Raw genomic sequence first — 21,376 nt, forward strand, 5'->3', positions numbered from 1 at the left:
GGAAGCCCCAATATCTACTACTGCTTGGCAAAGGGGTGAGACTGCTATCAGAAGAGGGACAGTGTTGTTATGCCCACTTTGTTTGAGGAAATAGAAACATAAAAACATCAGGGCCCTGATCTTGATTGATACTGAGAGCCCTCAACTCATCATCCTATAGGAAGCATTCAGCACCTAGGGATCGCTGAATGCACAATATTTTTTTGTCTTTATTTTTGGCACGAGCAATCAGTGCGCTTTCAGCAATCACTCATGTGCCACCTGCAAGACAGCAGACGCACGATGATTTTTTGCTGTGTAGATTCCACTTCCCTTTTCTTAGTGTCTGTCTGTCACAACTGAGAGCTCTTGTATCAGTTATATATTAGTAGGAAGACCACATTTCTATTTATTAAAACCATTGCATGGTTTTAGTAGCTTCTTGAAAGCACTGTAGAATTTTCTGATCACTTCTGGGAAACCATATGAATTACACTAATGCCTTACATGAACAGATGACTACAAGATGTCATCTCATGATCATGAGGTTGCCCCAAAATGATTCTCCCAACAGCAGCCTAGACTTGGCCCTTGAACAATTTTTGTAAGAATTAACCATTTATTATTGAGTTTTCCAGGATGTATTTGACAACAGCAGAATCAATATGGAATTTAATGATCACTGCAGAAGACAAGGCATCTGATGCCATTTGCCATTAAAATCCTTAGTATCTCACATACAGGGGGAAAATAGTTGGGAATTTTTAGCTCAAAATCACGTCTTGCAGTATTTCAGCCCTGTAGTTTCTGGTCCTGGCTGGATTATGGAAGGGTGATGGAGTGAAATGTGACAAACTAATTAGTCAAATATGTTCAGATCTGAAAAAAAGGCTTCTGATTGCTTTGGACTAAGGTTTAAGTCAGTTCTTACTTTAACCAGATGAGTGTGTGTTCACTTTCTTTTCTTCCCTTAGTTCTTTGTGCACCTGATTTCCATTCTCTGCCCCACTATTTCAGCTACACTGTCCTAAATCTCTGTAGCCCTCTGTTCACAAGAAGATATGCTTAATCTCCCAGTTAGTTACCCTTCCCATTGTTCATCACAGGACACCAGAATGAGCTCAACCCTTCCTCAGGCAATCCAAAGCTTATTCAGGTGAGTACAGAGCTGTAGCCATGGGCCAAACCCCTTGTATTTTCCTGGTAATTATTCCAGTTATAGTAAGAGTCTGACCCACAACAGTCCTGGCAAGAAATTGAAACTTTATTTCCTGCTCAGTGGTTATTACATCAGTTAAACCAGTTCTTTGTGATTCTTCTTTTAGGTTGTTACTGTTGTGCAGTGGTGAACTAAACCAACAAAGATTTCTTGATGCAACAAGTCAAAGAGAAATGTCCTGCTGACTGATCACCAGCCTCCTCTAACTGTGATTGCTTCAGGTATGACATTGCATTTACAGCTGTAATAAATGCTTTTTAATTACAAATGGCAATAAGCCCATCACAGGTGAAGTGCACGAGGCAGCACTTGTGTGGGATAAATTGGCCCTAAAAGAACAACATCACACCTGAGACCGTTGAACCTGAAGGCAGCAAAGAGTCTCACTCTTTCAGACCGAAGGTAATTGAAGGAGAGTGAATTTGAGAGAAGTCTAGGGCAAAGAGAAAGTGCTAATGAGCATCGGGGAAGGGCAAATGGTGCTCAGGTGAGAGAACCGGAAATCAGGACTCCTGGGTTCCATGTCCAGCTTGGCTACTAACTCAGTGTCTGGCACTTGGGCAGGTCATTTTGTGTCTCTCTGGGCTAAATTCACTCCCTGGTAATGTGTTGCTATTCCATTGGCCTCAGGGAAGCTGAATTTTAACTGCTTCCATTACCCACCAGTAAAAGGGGTGTAATAATACCTACCCGTGCGGCACTTTGTAGGGTTCTCATGAGGTTTAATTAATGGAGGCCAATGATGTGTGCTCCAGTAATGAAGATGGCAATATGAGGTCAAAGCATTGTCCAGCATCACAACTGTGCATTCCACCCTGGAAAGTGAGGGTTTCACAATGCCTGTGTTGGAACAACAATGTGCTGGCAGCCGTAAGGCAAGTCCCGGTGGTGACCCTCTGGGGAATGAGGTGGACAAGCTGCAGGGATGAGGAGCTGGAAAGGAGGACAGATCTGGAGCTTGATCCTTTCTGGTGCTTCAGACCTCCTGTGAAGTTTTGAGCACCCTCAGCTCCTTTTGTGTTTAGAGGAATTCAGCTTCTGGCAGGGCAGGCGCATGGTGCCTAAGGGAACTATCCATTGGACTGCAGTGTTGGCCTGGGCTGTGTCTTGCTCTCAGACTTTCCCAGTATGGCAGTAATAAATGCAGAGTATAGTGAGAAGCTGTGCAACGCTATAGGAGTAGGGTTGCAGTCTCTTCCCCCCTTCCTCATCACAGAGCTAGAGAAAACAATAGATATCTGGCTCAGAGTTTCAAGAGAAACTACAGCATACTACTGACAGCTTGAGGAAGGGCTACTGATTAGGGGCTTTTGGTTTGTCTGTCAGGAGCTGCCTCCTCTTCCCACCTCCACCTTCAGGAACTTGGCCAGAGCTCGGTGCACAAGGCATCTCTCTCCTGAAGAAAATAGTTGCACAACCGCTGCCTGGCTTGGGTCATATGACTCACGGTCAGCACTGACTCAGAACACTCTTCTGAGAGCAGCAATAGCTTGCCAAAATGCTTGCCAAGCCAACCCCCATCACCTCTGCTCCCATCTGGGAGGGTCATCCAAACCTACATATTTTGTTGTTGTTCAAGACCAATCAGTTAGTTTTATCCTGGCTGCCACTTTGCTCAAGTTAATGGGGTTACTCTAGGAGAACGTAAGTTTCAGGATTCCCACACCTATGTATCAGGCATAACAGATCACCAAATGTGGGGTCTGGATAGACTCTCTTTTTGGCCTTCACAACATCCCCTGGCAATGAGTTCCACAGATGGCATGTGCATTGTGTGAAGAAGTACTTCCTTATGTTTGTATTAAAGCTGCTGCATTTACATTCCATGACATGACCCCTGGTTCTTGAGCTATGTGAAAGGATAAATAACACTTACTTATTCACTTTCTCCTACCATTCATGATAGACCTCTATCATGCCCCCTAACTTATCTCTCTTCTAAGGTGAGCAGTTCTAATCTTTTTAATCGCTCCTTGTATGGAAGCTGTTCCATACCACAATCTTTTTGTTGATTTTTTCCAACTCTAATAGATCTTTTTTGAGAAGGGAATGACCAGAACTGTATACAGTATTGAAGGTGTGCATGTACCATGGATTTATATAGTGGCATTATGATAGTTAATAAGACAGAAAATATCTCTTTTCTAATAGTTCCTAACTTTGTTAGCTTTTTTTTGAATGCCGCTGTAGATTGAACAGGTGTTTTCGGAGAACTATCCACAGTGACTCCACGATCTCTTTATGGAGTGGCAACAGCTTATTTAGAACCCACCATTTTGTATGTATAATTGGGATTTGTTTTCCAATAATTACTCTGCATTTATTAACACTGAATTTCAACTGCCATTTTGTTGCCCAGTCATCCAGTTTTGTGAGAGTGCTTTGTAACTCTCTGCGGTCATCTTTGGACTTACTAACTTACTCAAGGTAGTTAACATCTGCAAACTTTTGCCACCTCACCATTTACTTCTTTTTCCAGATCATTTATGAATATGTTGAACAGCAGAGGTCCTTGTACAGATCCTTATGGGACTCCATTATTTACCTCTCTTCACTGTGAAAAGTGACCATTTGTTTCAGCTTTTTCATAGAATATCAGGGTTGGAAGGGACCTCAGGAGGTCATCTAATCCAACCCCCTGCTCAAAGCAGAACCAATCCCCAGACAGATTTTTGCCTTGGATCCCTAAATGGCAGATTCCAGCATCTTCAAGATTTTCTCCTAACTTGAGTGGGCAGGGGCCTGCATTACAGTCAGGTCACAAAGGTGTGTTGTGTAGAGAGCTGGGAGAAGAATGTGCTGCTTGTACTGGTGCAGCCGTAATCTGGCACTTGTTCAGCTCTGTTCTACTGTTAGCTTCAGTTCTGGTCCAGCCCGAGTTAAGTAATCTTCCAGTCTAGATGCTGTGATGCAATTTCCTTTTAAAAGCTACCATCAAGTTGTAGCATGTGATTCATCTCCTTGTGAGATACCATCCTCACCCTTAAATCAAATTTGTTAGGGATTCATTAAAAACGCCCTTTTGTGGGAGACAAGCTTTCCTCATAACCAGTTGTATTTATCATGCTGACGACGCTGTGCACTGCTAGCACACATTCATTCTTTGCAAAGGAAAAGACAGAGGCCCAGGCATGTGCGAGAGAGGAGTGACAAGGGCATGACACACGCGTATTGGTTAAGAGAATGAGCTTTGCTTCCTCATCCCTGTCATCTGAATTGGGTTAGGGTTACAAAGGGAAATATGCTTGACACACATGGCAGTAATAGATGTCGGCTAGTTGGTACGATGGTCACTGTTGCAGACATTTTTTAAAAGGAGGAACTGTTAAGAGGAGCGGGGAGAGACATTAAAACAGCATACTGCAGCTTATTAAATAGCAGTGAAGAGTAAGGGGAACCCAGAAGCGACAGGAAAAGGAACCAAGAAAACAGGATAATGACAAACAAAGGAAACAAGTTTGAAAGGAGTCAGGGAGCTGAAGATTTACAAATCTTCTCTAAGCCGGTGCTAATGGCTGTCATAGGCGATCAAGATCTGTTGTGAACTTAGCTCTAATCAGTTTTGGAGCATCAGTTCAGCAGGATTATAGGTAAGATGCCTCTGGCCTGTCATAGGAACCTTGCTCTTTCCCAGCTGAATGCCAGTGTCACGGTGTGAGGCATGGGACAGAGGGCAGGGGATGGCAGCGTGTGTCTGAATCACCCACACTGTTCTGCTAGGTGCTTTCCATTAGATTTCATAGGAGACAATGGAGAAGAGTAGAAAATGTCATGCCCATTGGCATTATGTCAATACGTTAGCACATCCACTGTCCTTGCCTCCTGCCATGAAATCCAGGGAGAGTGAGGTGATTATTATTGTAACTGACTCATTAATCACTAATGGAAGAAACAAGGGGATGGGTTTCTCATTCCTGGCTTGACCTTTACAGCCCTGGTACCTTGCAATGGTTCTACAGAAAGGAGACACTGCCCCCCCCTCCCCAAGAATCTAGGAAGTATGAGGAAAATGAGCCCTTTGTGGGACTGTCAATTCACATCTCTTCAGGCCAACAGCTCATAGGATGTCAGGAAAGAGTGCATGCAGGCATCCAGCAGCACGAGCAGCTCTCTGCATACCTGCCAATTTGTTTTCAAAGAAAACAAAGGCCATTGACAGCATCTGGAGGGGATATATCAGAGGAGCCAGGTTTTGTGATTCCTTGCAGAAAACTTGGAAGGCTTTCAGCAGGAGGGAGGAGATTATGCTAGAAGCGGCAAAACCCATGGGGGTAGGCAGTGCAGAACCAAGCCCCATGAGTCTAGAAGTGTTGCACGAGGCTCCTTGTAGGGATCAACAGGAAAACCACTCTGACACATCAGACATTTGATGATAGGCAGCAACTTAAACCCAGAGTAACAGAGATGGAAAGAGGAAAAGGAAAGACTTGCAGGTGCTCTGGACTGAATGCACAGGAGATGACCTTTGTGGCCCCTTCTAACTCTACGATTCTATGATCACACATGGTAGTTGACAGCACCGTCCCCATTTAGAAGAAATATATATTATAGGTATATCAGATAATTTATTAAATATGATGGCAGAAGTCACTAGATGGTGCTGTTAGTTTTACAAGTTCCTTTTCAGAGTCTATGAGTATTGTTCAGTCTTTGAAGAAATTCTGCTTTGTAGTTAGTTGGGTGTTGTAATGGGAGAGCTGAGGCAAGTAGGAAAGCTTGCGCTGTGTTGCCAACTCTCCCAATTGTACTGATGATCCCAGGCTGTTTGATTTAAAGCCCCAGCTTCTACAGGCAGTTGATTACAGAAGAATCTCTGCTTTTGTTGTTAAAAGGTTTCTAGCCTTCATGTAATTACAGCATCTGCCTTAATTTGGGCATTTCCTAACTTTTGAGTGCTTGACTTTGCAACCTTAATCATTATCTTCTAACACTTTGTATGAGATTTTGCTAGATTAAAAAAAAAAAGCAAACAGAAATTCCATCATGTGGCAGTATGTTGACCCCCCACATCGCTCTTCAGCAGCTTGGAACGTTTACAGCCACTGCGCAGACCACTACTAGCCGAGTTAATGAAGTGATCTCCAGAGTCAGGTGTTATCCTCGCTATGGACCAGCACTAGAGGGGGATGGGATACTTTGCCAGTGGGTTTCACAGATATTTGCTGACAGCAGTGGCATGGTGACCCCTAGGAATCGTGGTTCCATTCCAGAGGGGAGTGTGCTTGAATGAACACAGACTCTTCGGCCCATTTCCCCCAAGCACGACCCCCTCCTCTCCAACCTGTCTCTGTCCCAGTCCAGTGGTTTTCCCCTCTTCTAGCTTCTTGTCCTACTCCCAGTCTCCCTGCATAGCTAGTCCTAGTATCACCCTCTGGACTGCCCATCCCAGTCTCCCCTCCACCATTCCCAGTATTCCCTGTCACCTTGCCCAGTCCCGAATCCTCCCTCCCAGGTTTTCATCCTCACCAACCCAGCCTCCTGTCACCCTCACACCCACATTCCTCACACCCTGCTGCTTCCCCATCCCGCTCTCCCTCTCCAGGCTCCCCATCCAATCTCAGTGTTTGCCCCCCACTCCCACCCCGCTCAATGTCCAAGTCTCTTTGCTCAGCCAGTCCCAGTTCTCCCCCCATGTTCTCCCCAGATTTGTCCCACTCCCACCCCACTGATTCCCATTCTCCTTACCCAGCCAGTCCCAGTCTCCCCCCTCCCATATTTCTCTGCCTGGTTCCCAATCACATCTTTCCTTGCCCCACCAGTCCCAGTCCCCATGCCAGTTCCAATCTCCCCCACAACAGGCTCCTCTCCCCAATCTACTTCTCCTGCCTCTCTCAGGTCTGGCTCTTGCCCCCTCTGCATTCATGCTACTTCCTCTTTCAGGCTGCCTCGGCCCTTGGGGGGAGCACTGAGGGCACAGATAGGACAGGCTCCCAGCTCTCAGATTCAGTGCCTGGCCCCAGCATATCCTGCAACAGCTCAGAGCAGCAATTGCAGGAAAAGTCCTGCTCTTTTTCCCCTGAAGTTTCAAGCTGGAACTTGTTCAGTGCAGATGCTTTAGCAAGTCTTTACTGAACATGTGCAAGCTGCAATTTTTCAGAGGCTTAAAGGTTGGCCAAATTTGTTTTTCATGGGGACAAGCTCTGGTTATATCTTATCTAAGCCTCTCCTGTTTGTCCGTTTTTGGATTGCTTTCACTGTGAAGATGTGTGGTTTCTTTAATTAGCAGGAGCCCAGGAAGGGTTTTAGGCAGAAGCTCTGCAGTGAAAGAGAGAGATGTGGTAGCTTTGGCAGCATTGCAAACTCGTAATTTCATTGAGCCTGTGATATTTGGTGTTTTCTTAAATATCCAGCTTCTGCAATCATGAGAATTTTTTAAAAAGTACATTTCTAGTGCTTGTGGTCATGGAGAAAAGATGGAAAATGTGAACTCTCAAACTTCAGGCACCAGAAAGTAAAAGACCCAAACATTTAAATACCAGGAAGACTCCATGATTATTTTAAAATCTCCTGATTTTAAGCCAATCACAGTTTTGTAGAACCTAATTCCTAATTTTGGGATGCTTGGGGATGGCTGCACTGCTTGGAGCCAATACCTTTTTTGAATAAGGTTCCTTGTTCAGTGTAATAAGATAGTGATTCTTTCTGCAAGTCTTTGCATTGTCACCTGCCATTCACCACTGCAGAAGTGCACCCAGGGATTTTCCCTGTGTCCCATGCCCTCGTTCCTAGTACCTGGGAGATTATGTGGCACTTCGCCTCCTTGTGCACAGCTAATGAATTCCAAACTGGTCCAGCTTAGACCATTTCAGTACTTACTTCCATCCTCTGATTCCAACATGCCAGTGTGGACTTTAAAAAGCATTTTAAAGCTAAGGGCAAAGCTGGGTTTCTCTCACTGTTTCCTAGAAATAACTGACTTGTGAAGCCACTAAACAAGCGTAGGTAAGAGGAGAGGTCTTACTAGAGCCAGTCATTGATGCCCCAGTTTCAGTTTACTAGCTGGTTGAGTCTTCCCCAAGAACACGTGAATTGCTGGGAAACCAGTACAGAGGATAAAGAGGCTGTGTCTGTCAGTTACCTCTGTCTGATGTTCAGAGGCTCATAGATTCAGTTTTAGCACAATAAAGGAAACCCTGCCTGGTGACTTGCTCTAGTCCTGCTTATAGATTTCTCTGATTTAAGAAATTAATTGATTCCATGTAAGCAGATGGCATGTGCTAATATGACTTAGCCTCCACAGTCCAGATCCTGCTGGTGCAAAGTCATAATGAAGATTGCAGATAGCACTCATGTATGTTATTAGATTGTCCTGTTCTGAATGTCTTTGTCTGTTTTTCCCAGGAAACATTCCTGGAAACAACACGTCAACGATTTCCTGCCAAGAGATTTGACTGAATCATTACCACTGACCAAGCTTATACGGTATCTCAAACCCTTATCTCCCTCGAATGCTAGAACATTTCCCTTGAGGAGGAAATATAGCAGTCAGGCTTTGCTTGCACACAGTGTACTTTTCTCACTGCAGTTCTCGGTAGCACAGGCGCTCAGTTCTTCCTAACTTTGGAACGATCTGTGCTGTGTTTCCTGTAGGTCAGCCTCACAGCAGATTCACCCCACAACAGTGCTCGCAAAGTTGAAGTGTTTGAGTGACCGTCATGCCCCCCCTTAGCCTTTAACGTAGCTTGGCTGTGTTGTTTTTTTGTTTGTTTTTTTTAAAGGCTGTCAGAAAATTACAACAAAATGCTCATTTTGTATTATGTCGACTCACGCTTTTCTAAATACTTTTCTGGAAATCTTTGAAGCAATGTTCTGTAAGGTTTTCTATAGCATGGGAAAAAAAATGAAGCAGACCATAAGCTGTAGGATCCATGCTGTCTTGGCATGTAGCTTTGAGTTTGGAGCATAAGCATGCATCACTAAGGTCTGTTTCACTCTGCTGTAAATATATGGCTCCACGGAAATTATGTGCATGTACCATGAGGGGAGTGGGGTGGGGTGGGGAAGGAATCACTCCCTGCAGAGGCTTCTTCCTGCCTGGTGAGGAGTATGAGTGATGATCAGATCTGGAGTGCAGGCCAAGTGATGCTGCATTGATGATTATACCGTTGCTCCTGCCTGAAGAGTAAGGACTCAGGAAATGCACAGCTGCTAACATGCAGAGAAATGTATAGATCCTCAGATGCGGCAGTTGACACGTATTCCTTTTTCAGAGGACTCTGCCTAGTGTTTAGCCTTTCTTGCATAGCCTCCCTTCACCCGCAGCCCTGGTTAACCTCCTCCTCCCAACCTGCAAGGATCTGAAGTATCAAGGGCTGCATCTGTGTATTTATTCTCACATGTCTCAGACCATTCCCCTGTCTTCCAAAATGTCAGGAGAAAACAGCTTTTGGCTTAGCAATGTTCCCCATTGGATGTAGCTGGAAACAGATGTCACATAGTCGATACCAGGGAGTGACACATGGCAAATGAATCTTTTGCATAAGTTCACAAGTGGCTTGCATGATGGGACTAAACGGTTTTTCCTTTCACACAAATACTACTTTAAACAAACCAGGAACAAGGGACCAAGAGTAGAGAGCTCTTAGAATACATGAGTCATGGCTAATCAGAGGACATAAAGCTTCCAATGTTGCCCATAGCTCTACGGCAGGCATTAAGGACTTCTCTCCACATAGAAGTTGTACTGCTTTAATTATACCGGTGTGATCTTACTACTGTGGGCAGAAATGGGCAGGACAGCCAACTCTATGCTCTTTGATTAGCCATCACTCATGTACACTAACACTCATTTGCCTGATAAGAGCTCTCAAATGTGCCTTATACTGGGTAGTTTATTCCTGTACAGGAATGGAGTCTGTTATGCTGGGATAAGGCATATTTGTAACTGCACCTGCACTAGGGCTTTGACTGGTATAAACTATTTTGATTTTAAAAAAAGTTACTCATCTAATGGAAATACTGGTACCAAAACTGTGTGTAGACCAGGCCTAAGACTGTCATGGAATACTAACCAGGAGACTGCTGACTCCAACAATGCACTGATGACTGTGTAGGGAGGGGCTTTCTTAACTTGCAAGCTCCCCTCTCCTGGGCACCTTATTATCATATTACGAAAAAAACGCATTGATGTGAAAACATGTTGGCGGCTAAGTCAAGCATTCAAAATGCCAGAGTTAAGAGTGCCCATGCAGCAATAATTTGCCCCTTTATGCACCTGCACTAGGATACAGTCTCTAACTAGCCGATGATATACCCTTTTTCCATAGAACCCTGCCTCCTTCAGTGGACTAGGATGGATTTTTGATTTGTGTTGCATTTATAAGACACAAGGTTAAAGGAATGGGGAAGACAAGTGTGCAGGGGACCCTGATGCAGTCCAGTTGCATGGCCATTTGATTGTCCCCACCTGAGAGCAGCAGTCAGGCCAAATATGGGGAAAGCTACAGTTAAATGTGGAAGATCACACATAAGCCCAGGTCTCCTGAGTCACAACAATGCCCACAACTTGTGACCAATGGAGCGGATGCATGCAGGGCTGCCTGAGGCTACGTTCTGGGAACTTTTCCCAGAATAGTAATGTTATGTCGGAAGTGCAGGCTTTCTGACCAGAAAAGCCTTAGTGCAGATGAAATTATACCAGCAAAATACAGCTTTAGCTGCTGTAACTCACTTAGTTTGGGGAACTGGTATAAAGAACTCTCTTGCCAATATAAGCTGTCTCCCCATGGGTAATCTTACCTAGCCCTTAACCATAGGGTATGTCTACACAGCCAGCGTGTACCAGCTGACTTGGGCTTCTGGGGCTCAGCCTGTGAGGCTGTTTCATTGCTATGTAGACTTCTGGCACCCTCCCACCTTACAGGGTCCTAGAGCCCAGGCTCCAGCCGGAGCCCAGAAATATACACTGCACCGATGCAGCCCTGCGAGCCCGAGTCAGCTGCCATGGGCCAGCCATGAGTGTCTAGTTGCTGTGTAGCCATATCATTAGTTCTGTGTACACACATAGGGACAGAGCCTCAGCTAGTGTAAGGTGGCACGGCTCTACTGAAGTTAATAGAGCAACTGAGGCTCTTCCCCATAGTCTACATTTACACTTGGGCAAGAGCTGTACTGCTTTGTTCTCCCTCCACTGTGTATTCCAGGACTTCGGTCAAGGCCTATATATTTCGGTTTCAAAAGCATGTGACAGAATCATTCTAAGGCCTTGCTTGCAGCCCAGGGTTATAGCTTTCCACATTCTCTCTGTTCACTGTTCGAAGATGACAGTATTCTCACTGGAGCAGCCTACCCCTAGTAAAGCACTTTACCTCTCCAGCCCTTGTTCTGTAGCAGAATCCTGCAAGTCCAGCAGTTGTGGTTGGTTTAAGCTAAGTGTACTTATGCATGTTGTCCTCATGTAAAAGTATAGAACACACCAATATTTCAATTGTTAGCCAGATTCGCTTGCTTAAGGCTCGTTTCTGATCACAGATTCAGAAAGTTAAAAAACACACGTCACGTTTGCATCATCGTCCAAATCAAACTATAACTGTGCCACAGTAATACCAACCTCCAAAAGGCCCAACAGAATAAATACATATATGTAACATGGCTATACCTGAAAATAGGGTTTGATCAAAAGTGGGTGGTGGCCTTAGCTCACAGACCAGTTATTGACCATATTCCTGTAAGCACTTGCATTACTTTGCTCCAGCCAGCATATGGACTATGTAGTCACTAGGGAACTTGCTCCTTACCTATGATTCTACACACCTTTCAGCAGAATTCTATATGCAAAATCCAGCTGTCAGGATCAGTGTGTGAATCTGTCATGCTCACATATCATAAAACAGTGATTGGATTACACTCAGATATACTGTGATTAGTTTTTCCACAAGGTAGTATGTGGGCAACAATCTTCAACATGTCATGCAGGTATAATTCAATACATGTTCAAATCTAATGCCCCAGTCCTGCAAAGCCTTAGCTAAGCGCCTGAGTATTCCCATTGCCTTCAATGGGACTATTCAAGTGTGCAAGTCTTCGCAGGATTGGGACTTGTGTTAGAAAAGCTCACTTCTTTTATTTAACCTTTTCAGAGCTCCATGCATGCAATAACTTAACAAAACGGAAGTTGATTTCAGAGAAAAAGATGTTTTTCCAGGTATTTTCTAGACAAATGCAGAATCCAACTCATCCCAAACAAGATCCAGCATCCTGGCAGGGAATTAGACTATATGACCCATGTGGTCCCTTCTAACCCTATGGTTCTATGATTCTCTATCTTTCAGTTGCTTTCTGGCTCCATTCTTGTGCCTTATCCTTGTTGGGTTCCAAGCTGAGGACTTCCTTTTTTCATCCTATTGATCTCTCCAGCACTATTCATGTTTCTTTTCTCTTTCATTGCTTTGGATGTGGTCAAATTTCCCTTGCTGTTTAAATATTTAAGCAATCTCTTACTTGGGTTTCTAAGAGGTAAGTGGTTCTAGCTCAGTCTCATTCACTGTCTAAAAAAAAATGTCTAAAATAGACCATTTTCCTATTGGAAGCATAACCATTACAGCTATGTGAATAATGGATTTGCCTATCCCAAAAAAGCCAAAAAAAAGTTTTGTTTTGGATCAAACAAAAAGGGAATTTTTTTTGACACTTTTGGTGAAAAGTGAGGAAATGCATTTTGGATCAAACAAAATGTTTTGTTTCTTTTGAATGTTTAACATTTTTGAATTTTTTTAAAATAAAGCTGAAGGAAATTGACACAAAATTGTTTTGAATTGAAAAACCAAAATGTTTCATTTTGAAAATGTTGACATGAAATTGAATTTTTTGCAGATTGTGGGATCAACACGAACAATTTGGCAAAACAAAAAAGACACAAACTCACTAAGTGTTGTTAAATCTGCAAAGTTTCTGCCCAAAAAATGTCACTTAGCACTTAACAACTATGCTAAGAAATTCAGATCAGCCAGAGGTGAGCACATATCAAACTACATTAAATATATTCAGGGAAATGTGAATAAATATTTTCATTGTGTGGGGCCATGTCAGTGTGTGGTTTACCTGAGTCTGATTTTTGCCTAGGTTTTCAGCTGAGGATTGATTCTTTTAAGACTTGTTACTCTTTGAATGTGTCAAGTATCAGGAGGTAGGCATGTTAGTCTGTATCCACAAAAACAACAAGGAGTCCGGTGGCACCTTAAAGACTAACAGATTTATTTGGGCATAAGCTTTCATGCGTAAAAAACCTCACTTCTTCAGACTCCTTGTTGTTTCTTTGAATGTGGAGTGTGTTTTGCAAGTCGGGCTGAGAGTGACACATGCAGTTTTCACTTCCTTAGTTTTGTGGGTTTCCCCAGTATCTTGGAATCGTGATACTAAAGATGACAACCTATTAGCCCAACTGGTCCATCTCATTACATTAGGGTTTTCCAATGTTTTCTGATGCTTTGTCCCGTATCATTTTAAACTGCAAGTGCCACTTCTTACAGGAGATCTTCCCAATCTAACCAAGCTCACTGTCACTGAAATTATTGCTTGGTAGTCTCTAAATATCCCTTGCTTACTTTCATTGCCTTGCTCCTCTGTACCTCTTTAATTCTTTTCCTAGGTTATTCCTCTTTCCCACAGCTTAGGGCTTGTCTATGCTCACAATGGTGCAGCAGAGCTGCTGTTCCTGTGCAGCTGTGTCGCTATAACACTTAGTGAAGATGTTACCCAAGCTAACAGGAGAACATCAATGGGAGAAGCCCTCTAACTGATGTAGCACTGTCTACACTGGGAGTTTGGTTGGTATGACTGCATTGCTCAGAGGTGTGGATTTTCCTGAGGGACGTAATTGTACTAAAATAAGTTTGTAGTGTAGATGAGGGCTTAGTGTTTAAAGCATCGAGAAGACCTATAGAAAACATATATTTGAGAATAGTCCCCAATTCAGTAATCGGTAGAGATGCAGTTTAAACAAGGGCAAGCTGGAGTTTGCCCCAACTGAGCAAACTCCTGCATTCTTCACCCACTAGCAGAGGTCAGTGTTGGTGTAGCTGCACTGATTGCTCAATCCAGGCTATTTGAAGTGGAGACATGGCCACAGAACTTGCATCAGAGACAGTGAAAAGTGTCACATTTACACTACCTCTGAGAATGAAGCTTGATCAGAAGCAGATTCCTTGCTGCCACTGGTTAGGTAAATGTTTTGATAGTGTCAACCTTGAGTCATAATGGCAGTGTATTTATACTTGTTCTCTGAAAGCAATTTTGAAGAAAAATTCTCTGTCCTCTAGTCATGAATGAAATGCTTCCCTTTGCATGTCTTCACTCAACAGGAAATACTAAAATAGGTGTTGGATTTATTTAACAGCCAGATTGTTACTAGACAAGCAAGGTAAGTAAGCTAATACCTTTTATTGGACCTTACACAGAGCTCAGCGTAAACCTGAAAACTTGTTTCTCTCACTACCAGAAGCTGATCTAATAAAAGAGATTACCTAACCCACCTTGTCTCTCTAATAGGTTGGGACCAACATACCAACACTGCATACAGATTGTGTTACTAGTAATCACCAGCTGCCACAGCAAGGAGTCTGCTCATCATAATTCTCCAACCAAAATGTCAAATCAATGACCTGGAAAGAGGGAGAACACACTGTCCTCTGTCACTTACCATCATTCACAGTTAATACACAAAATGCTTATTACTTGGAAACAACTGGATTGTTACTTGGTAAAATAGATACTTGCTTAGCTACTGAACATTTGCATTTTAGTGCTCTTGGGCCGGATGCTCCTCTCTCAAACAGGTGAAACTCAAGAGTAGTTCTCCTGAGATCAATAGTCATTCCAGTGTGAAACAGCATAAGTAAGACTGGAACTGGTGCCTCTGACTGCACAGATGGGTACAGTTATAAGTCTTATTGCTTCTGAATATCATAAGCAGAGATGAGCCTGCATCAACATCCTAGTTCTGAACACTCCAGGATTTGGGCAAAGATTAGCTAGGGTTTTGGAAAGAACCATTGTAGAAACAGGGGTGAGCTACAAATTTTGAATAAAGATCCGAACACCCTTGACTTTGGGGGAAGTTGGATTCAGGTCCAAGCCTTCAGCTCAGAATCCATATCTTCAAAGCCACTACTACTATTAGCACCAGTGGAAACCTTTGAGAGCCTAAGCAAGTCTGCTGGTTTTTAAATGGGCATGAAAAGTGAATTACCCTTTCAAACCTGGTGGCGCTCCCTTCAGATAAGAGCTGAGGAATAATTGTGGACCTATGTGGGGAAATTTCCTGTTGCTACCTATGTTGTACCTATCTCCAGAACAAATGGCAACTCTCTCTGGGGCTGGCATTCCTGTATATTTCAGTGGAACCAAGTTCACTTAAATACAAATGAAATAATTAGTCTCATATTGCCTTAAGAATCCCATTGGATTAGAGCTCTCCAATTTCTTTCCATCGTTTTATAATTGCACTTGTTATTGCAAATTGCTTGAATAAGTTAAGTTTATCTTGACCAACTGAACTATAATAGATCTTGTCTTCATCACAAAATGCCACATATTGATTCCAAGAAATGCACTTTTTCCAGTTAGCTTGTTAATAGATGCTATTGCTCTGTGATGCATATGAAAAAAAAAAAGTTGAATGACCATTATCAAGGGTGTTAGTTTTATCCACGATTAGAGATATTGGTTCACAGAGCAAATGGCTGACCTCACTTGCTGGCACAACTCTTTAGGAGTCTAGGAGTCTGCTCTCAAAGAGCACTGTTCAGTTCCCAGCAATGCTGCGGTTTAGCAATGAGATTCCTAGTTTGGGTGGGCACAGTAGAAGGAAGTCAATGAGCAGCCTATGCTATGAAACAGTTAACGAAATAAACAGTCTCTCCAGTGGAAGGATGTAGGACATTTTGACCTCTCAAATAAGTACAGCTTAGTGCACCAATTTAAGGAAATGTAACTGGGCCAATTCAGCACAGGCCTTACGAACAGTCTGACCGGTGCTCAAACTTCCACTGCAATTAGCTGTGATTTTAGATTTGGACAACATATGCAGTTTTCCAACAATTTCACTGCTGCCAAACATTTCTTGGACCTAAGTTTGATGGCCCAGGCTTGTCGCCAGTGTATCTGAAAGCAGAAGGAGCAATCAGTTGTGACTCAGGGATCAGTAATAAGCTATGGAGCCTTTCATCTCTAAAGTATGGGTTGACTGCAGGGCAAGTCGATAGTAACCAGAAGTGAATGTCAACCCGAGTTCTTTGGTGGCCCACATAAAGCAAGTTGGTGTAGTCAGTATAAAGTTTCTGATGGACAATGTTCACATTACAGCTGGCACTTATTGATGCCCTTGTTGGCAGCTTCAGCACAGAGGCCTGAATGAGTATGGATAATGAAATATCACTGCATCTGGAAGGGTTATAATTCCTGGTTGGAGATGAGGTACATGCATGAGGCTGCACTGAAAATCTTCCACTGCTGCATTAGTTCTGTGAGTAGAAAATATGATGCATCTGTAGTAACCTCTAGATAAGGGCTCTATTGTGCTAGGCAGTGTACAAATGAGAACAAAAGACAATGCCTACTCTAAAGAGCTCACACTCTAGGATTAGTACAAGAGACCATAGGTGGATAGGCAGAGGAGACAAGACAACAATAAGATAGACTCATAGGTCAGAAGGGACCAATATGATCATCTAGTCTGACCTCCTGCACAAGGCAGGCCACAGAACCCTACCCATCCACTTTTATACAACCCCTAATCCAGGACCGAGTTATTGAAATCCTCAAAACTGGTTTGAAGACCTCAAACTGCAGAGAATCCACCAGCAAGGGACTCATGGCCCACGCTGCAGAGGAAGGTGAAAAACCTCCAGAGCCCCTGCCAATCCGCCCTGGAGGAAAATTCCTTCCCGACCCCAAATATGGCGATCAGCTAAACCCTGAGCATGTGGGCAATTGCATAAATTAGAACTCTGTGTTCATAGCTGTGGCAGGAGGCTGCCAGCCTAGCCAATGGGAAAAAAGATGGTTTCATTGTTCTCTGTGGGCACCTAAAGCCTCTCATCAGCATATGCTGGTATTGAGAGAGAAGCCTGCTTGATTCACTGAGCTTCCATGGAGCTTGTTTAGGACTTCCAGCCCCTTCTCACCAGCCCTATACAAAACCAGTCAATCACCAGAATGCTTTCAATGAAGATATTTTGTCTCTAATGGATTGTGGACATTGTCTAGTAATGCTGGATTGAATGAAAGGAAAACACACAACCGAGTGGCGCATTGCTACAAAGATTTCAAACCCTAGGCCATAGAATTGGCCTGTCTGTAAGTCAAAATGAAGTTTATTTCTTATGCTGCCTATTCTTAGCAATTACTTTGCATGAGACAGACACCCATAAATGGCTACAAACCAGCCCTGTTTCTATAGGGAGGATTAACAACAACATTGTTATAATCTGGGGAGAGTCACCCAGCAGCCACTGCCAAGAAAACCAGAGCTTTCCTGTATGGATAGTCTAAACATTCATACAGTATACACGTGAATTCAAGAGGGAAATACAACTGCAAGTCAGTATATGGAAGTCTGCATACTAGTTGTGTAATCAAGGTCAGCATACTTTTATTGATATTTCTCCTTCACCCACCTCATCCTACAAACCTGACAGAGTTGTGTCCAAAACCTGCAAGTTTCATGCCAGGAGTTTTCTGTTTGGACTGGTCAACCTTACATGACTTTGGAAAATGGTGACATGCCTGAACAATAGAACACAAGCCTCTCTGGGTTTGTCTTCTTCCTTGATTAACTTTGGTTTTGGGAATCTTCACTGGGCAGTTGCTTGAATGAGTGTGTTCTTTCCTCTTAAAATGACCAGGGTGAAGGGTTTTGCCTGCTGGTATGAAATGTAACCTGTTGACCAAACGACACATTGGGGAGTTTTGAAGTGTTGTATTATTACTATTTTTTATCCCTCTGCCTGTAATCAGGATCCCTTAGCACAGAGAATCCAACTGTACAGGACCCAATGGGACAGGAAAATTACAGCAAATTCCTTTAGATAGTATTCAGAGATGATTACACTAGCTTAACTGGACACAATATTGTTGCAGTTTTAAAAATGCAGCACGTAGGATTTAGCAAGAGGAAAGCTATGGGCTCTCCTAAATTTCTAATGGGCTTAAACGTGCCATTTCTAATCTTGATCCCTGGCTGATTGACTATTACTTATCTTTGGTCTCAGGCAATTTTAGGGGGGAAATTCCACATTCTAGGGGAAAAGAAGGAAACATTTGCCTGGAAGACTTTTTTTTTTTTTTTTAATTAGCAGGTGCTTGAAGGTACTTAGAGTTGCTTTTATTAAAAATAGCCTTGATAAAGAGATGAATCTGATCCAAAGCTGATTGAAATCAATGGGAATTTTTCATAGATGTCAATGGGCATAGAATCAGGTCTTTTGTGAGAAAAGTGAAGGAGAAGTAAGTTACATTTATCAGAAAGCTCTGCAGTAAACCATAGAGCTATCACCAACACATGTGCAGTATGTGCATACATAATCAAGCACACAAGACTAAAGTTACTTAAAATAATAAGAAGTGCTGCTCTCTGCTCATTGCTTGCACCTCCACCTCTCCACCAGCTCTGCCATTGGTTTCTAAGAATATACGACTTTCAACTTTTCCATGTGTCATTTACTCTGTAAACTCTTTGGAGGTTTTACACATAAGTCTACTTCTTCACATTATGTCTAGCCCAACGTTGGGTGCTACTTGAGGTCATTGGATATCCGCAGAACATTTTGATTCTGAGAAACGCCTGCTGTAGTACCTTAACTCTCTGTGTTCTCCCACCCCCACTCTTTTTGTGTGTGCTATAGATTAAGTTTCAGACTTTGCAATTTCAGATTGGAGAACTGTTTAGGGCCAGATCCTCAGCTAGTGTAAATCAATGTCACTCCAATCACGTAAGTGGAGTTAGCTGAATGTACAGCATTGAGCCCTGGCCCTAAATATTAAAGAAAGTTACAAAATTGCGGAAGTAAGTCTGCTAGTCAGACTATCCTTCACAAGATTAATGTGTTTGAGGGAGGGGAAGGGGGTTTCCACCAAATTTCATTGCCTGTTCTTGTGTCTGTCACTTGGTGTGATCAGGAATTTCTTAAAAAGAAGTGGAATTACTATAATTCCTTTACAAGCACGTTAATAACAAAACAGAAACTGAAATCATTTCTACTAATGGGAGTTTTGAGATGATTCTGTTCAACTAAAAGGTCCCTTTTCAGTGGATCTCATCCCTGTTACTGTAACATCTGACTTATTTAGGGTCTCTGCTATGAAGCAATTTCATTTAAGAACCTTTCTGGGCTTCCTCAACTATACCACTAACTCACATCACTTGAAACACTTTATAAAAACCTTGTGTGTTGATCTTAACTCATGTTACAAAGTAAACAGTGAAATGCTAGGAAAAGAAGACAGATGCTTTACTGGAAACTGGTGGGCCAAAGGCTATTTTTGTTGCACAGATTCCAAATGGTTGCTGCACAATATGACATAATTATCTGAAAGTCTGTACCTTGGAGTAAAAGGAACACTATTGATTTTCATCTTTAAGAGTTACTGAAAACCAAAAGGAAAGGGAGCTAGGGAGTGTTAAGTTCCAGGTAGAGTAAAACTGAGATAATGATGACTGCAATGAAGGATAGCAGACGGGCAGCCAAAATGTCTGGGTAACTTTAAAGCTGCATAATTCTGTACCAGCAAACTTCGGGGAAACAGTCAAGTTTGTTTTCCAGGAAGAGATGATAACGTAGAAACCTCTCTTTTGTGGCTTTCTTTAATCACATGCAGGGATGGTGTTAAAAGCAGAGCACACAGAGAGAGAGAGAGAGAGAAGTCCTTTTGAACTACAAGAGCCCAGCACATCCCTGGCTCAGCTCTCTAAATGGGAGCTTGGCTGAAAGTTACATTCATCTGTTGTGTGGGGCTGACCTGCTGAGCCTCCTTTAAAAATAACCTTTTTTGTCTGAACAATCCCAGAACTATGGTGTTCAGTGAACACTCTGAACCGAGGTGTCAGACAAAGATCTGTTTTATTCAGAGTTTGAGTTCAAACTCGCTGTGTAAATCAAAATCTTCACAGCGCCCTTCCCAGACTCTGTGTCGGGAAAGCTCAGCCCTTAAAGTCACAGGCCCCAATACGAGGAACAATTAAAGTTATCAGACAGGAAAGCCCTGGAACTGATCCCAGCGGAAGGGTACACTTGCCACACAACAGCGGTCTTTCCTAATGCAAACACATTTTACAGTATATGCCCAGATCCAATTAAAATACTTTAACTAGCTTAAAAAGGCCATTTATCTAGAACTGTTTCTGCAGATGGGGAAGATAACCTGGGAGACATTTGAATGATATATTGTATCCTTTTCCATTGCAGATTTACAGGTCTCTGTCTCCTCTCAGACAGATTTATTGAACTGTCACTTTCAGTGAAGGATCAGGAATAAATCCTTTGTCTTTCTCCCCTTCCTGGGTGCTCAGGTCCGCAGATGCTGCAGAACCAGCATGGTTTGCTGCTGTGTGTGTTAGATTTGGGTGTGTACCCCCTGTGCTGTCATGTCATGCTGCAGGCAGGAATACAGAGGCACGTGCAGTGACAACAGAGGTAAGTGATTTCTTAATGACAACCTTGGAAGTGACAATCATCATGGGTAAAGACCAACAGTATTAAGTGTCTTCTATCACAGAGACCAGCTCCCAGTCACTGACATGAAGAAGAATATGAAGAAAGGAGCAAGGGTGAAGAAAGTGGATCTGCTACAATACAGATCCACTGTATGCCTCTCCCCCGAGGGACACTGAGTGGCAGGAGCTACCGCAGACTTGTCATCCCTTCCTCAGAGTTCCATAACACAACTTGGCTGCCTGGGGAAGCAATTGCCCCAAAGTGACAAAACGGGGTGTGTAAGGACTGTACTGAGGAGTTCCTCTAAGCAAATGTCATCTTTGAGTGTCCTATATGATCCATGCACAATGCAAGGTTTGGAGCAATGTGGGGATTTCAGGATTTTAAAAGGATTCCAGTAGCAAGATGAAAGGAAGTTATCCTAGTGGTTGTCTCAACAACTGTAGTGCAAGTAAACAAGGATGAATTGATCTAAAGCCTAGAGTTCAGTTCAGCGGGCTACCAGTGGGCAAATTATACCAATCAACCA

The sequence above is a fragment of the Gopherus evgoodei genome, chromosome 10 (assembly GCF_007399415.2).
Source record: "Gopherus evgoodei ecotype Sinaloan lineage chromosome 10, rGopEvg1_v1.p, whole genome shotgun sequence".
Lineage (NCBI taxonomy): Eukaryota > Metazoa > Chordata > Testudines > Testudinidae > Gopherus > Gopherus evgoodei.